Source organism: Cannabis sativa, chromosome 6 (genome assembly GCF_029168945.1).
Source record: "Cannabis sativa cultivar Pink pepper isolate KNU-18-1 chromosome 6, ASM2916894v1, whole genome shotgun sequence".
Classification (NCBI taxonomy): domain Eukaryota; kingdom Viridiplantae; phylum Streptophyta; class Magnoliopsida; order Rosales; family Cannabaceae; genus Cannabis; species Cannabis sativa.
The window spans coordinates 42413323-42416141 of NC_083606.1; the positions used below are offsets into that span (position 1 = coordinate 42413323).

The window sequence follows — 2819 nt, forward strand, 5'->3', positions numbered from 1 at the left end:
CAATTTTCGACATTTATTAACCGATGCTAAATACTTACTTTTCTATTTTATTTTATGCGTCAGTTAAAAAATGACGCTAAATGTTTCATGGCATATTAAAACTGTCACAAAAAACTTACTACGCCGGTTTAAAAATATCATATCTATTACGAAAATACTTTTTTTTATTACCTATTGCGTCACTTATAAAATGAAACACAAATATAAGTAAGGGAAAATTGCGAATTTTTCATGCAATTTTCCCCACCTGCATTATCAAATTTTAAAATAACTCTATATAATAGTAAATACATAATACAAAACAAATTAAAATAACATTTTTAAAACTCACATAAAATTAGTAATCGATTTTATCAATTAATCACACAATACCAAAATTGTTAATAGAATCGATCCTAAAACTTAAATTTCATGTATATCGTAAACTACATATAAACTAATTACATATGCAACATATAACAATAATCATAAAACTTGTTACTCATGTATTATAACAAAAATAGTAACCTTGCACTAAATCCATAATCAAAGGCTTCACAAATTCAACCCACTCATCCCGTATTGCATTGATCTCTTCGTTACTATATGGAGCGTCTGACTTGAACTGTAAAACAAAAGATAAAAAAAAACATTAATGTTTTCTCTATCCTAGTGTAAATTGAAAATAAAATTGAGTTTCACTGAATTTACCTATACAGTCCAATTGGTTGCCCTAAAAGTGGAAGATAGTAGGTGAGAAATCAACAGCCTGCATGCAATAGGGACTTACGAGACATGGGAAATAACCAGAAAAATATAACAAGTTTATAACAAGACATCCTTGAAATTTCTTTTCTACAATAGCAGTGGAGAGTTACAACAAATGTATGACAATTTAGGATCTTTTATTCCAAGGAAAAGAAGGGCAATATGTCAAAATATCATGTTTGTAAAATAAAGAATGATTTAAGAAATCTCTACTGTATTAATTGATTGAAGATGATGATAGAAATTTATTTGACTCTATAAACTACTTGATTGTTCCCTTTAGTGTTGCAGTGATGACAAGGGCTTTTCCTGACTATTCTAGTGAGAAAAGAAACCTTAATTTCCTTCAAAACTTAGCAAGCTACATGTTTTTTGCTTGTGGTGTAGTTTATGTTATTTTGGTAAGCAAAACTGAAATGCATCCTAACCCTATCTTTTCATTAAGCCAATTAAGATGTATATATAAAGATGTAGTTTATTTTATTGAATTCTATGCACTACAAATGCTTAAAATTCAAACTTGATGGCAATAAAAGCCCTTATTATTTACTCATTTTTAAAGTCACACTAAATCATTAAAGTAAATGAGAAAAGAAACAGCAAGACGCCAATTTTTTTTTATTTATTTTTAATATATATAGTGAAAATAAACCCTATATATATAGTCCCCCTTCCTCCCTCGCCACCACTATATCTTATCTCAGCAGCAGGTTTAAATCTAAGCTGTCCAAAGCTGCAAATCCTAAAGACATAGACTTCTACTAGTTATTTAAAGAAACAAAGCTAATTGGGCAAGATAAAACGCCAAATACATTTGTCTAAAGAAAAAAAAATGATCATAGACTAGTCTGAGTGTTGTAAAATTAGAAGAACCAAAAGTATCAAACCCCCTCCAGTTTATAGTGCCAACAGTTATATTATCTCACCAATTTAATATTCTAGAAGTACTAAGTTTCTTTCTAAACAAAAAAACCTACCACTCCCAACAACAACAACAACCCCCATCAATATAACAATAATTAAAGTTAAAGCACTATCCCAATGCAACAATGGTGATTATTATTATTATTATTCTTAATGACCCATCACTTGACATAAGAATGGACATATTTTCTATTCAAGAACTTCCTTTGTAATTAGTCGATCATATGATCGATGTATATAGTTTTCTACAGACGGTGTTAAAGGCAATAAACTTATACGACAGATTAGAGATTATCACATCTCAAAACTATGAATGTTCCTTTTTGCATACAACCATGAACACCAAATAAATTATCTATCATATGCACAAAGAACCAGCATAAATAATCACAACCAATAAAGTCAATAGATAAGTCATTTTTCCTTGATAAATAAACACATTATATGTCTAGGTAAATGATAGCTGCGAGACAAACAAGGAGAGGAGAGATTTGGACTTAACCGAAATCCAAAAACGCGATTTGTACGAAGAAGTCCTCCTCTTCCCAAATCTCCACAAAACGATCAGTGATAATTTGTAACACCCTAACTAACATAGGCGTATTACGTGATTTTTAAACATGCTGTGCAGCTCGTTGCTAATCAACGAGGTTTATGGAAAACGTGATTAATTAAAATTTTTGCTTTTTAATTAAACTTGTAAAATATAATTACAAAAGACTCGGGATCCCGATTACAAAATCATTTACAAAAAGTTAACTGTTTATACAAAATAATTGTCGCCTAGCGACTAGTTACAAAATAGCCTTGCTGTCCCGAGGATCGTACGCTCCAGGCCTAACCGCCCCGACATGTACAACCTTCATAAGCTCGTTCACGGTCCATCAGCTTTAGCCTTGCTTTTACCTACACATAAACGTAGAACTGTGAGTCGACAGACTCAGTAAGAAAAGCATAATAATACTCATACATAAATCCCGGTCATGGTCAGACGCCCATACCCCTGACCATAACCCTAACTGTCGTGTCCAACACGATACTGAGTCCCCCTAACTGCCGTGTCCAACACGGTACGGAGTTCTGAACGTTCATAGGGACGGTACTATTGACAAGTAACAGCCTGATCGGTCGAACCGGTCATACTCATT

The 2819-nt window shown here is 32.2% G+C and overlaps 1 long non-coding RNA gene across 1 annotated transcript; it reads right to left on the reverse strand.

Annotated features, from left to right (window-relative positions):
* Window positions 1–252: 252 nt before the first annotated feature.
* LOC133039474 (uncharacterized) lies at window positions 253–828 on the reverse strand. Its single transcript, XR_009688627.1, has 2 exons — window positions 691–828; window positions 253–604 (listed from the first exon to the last, which is right to left on the reverse strand). It is a non-coding gene; the product is annotated as an uncharacterized LOC133039474 (long non-coding RNA).
* Window positions 829–2819: the final 1991 nt, after the last annotated feature.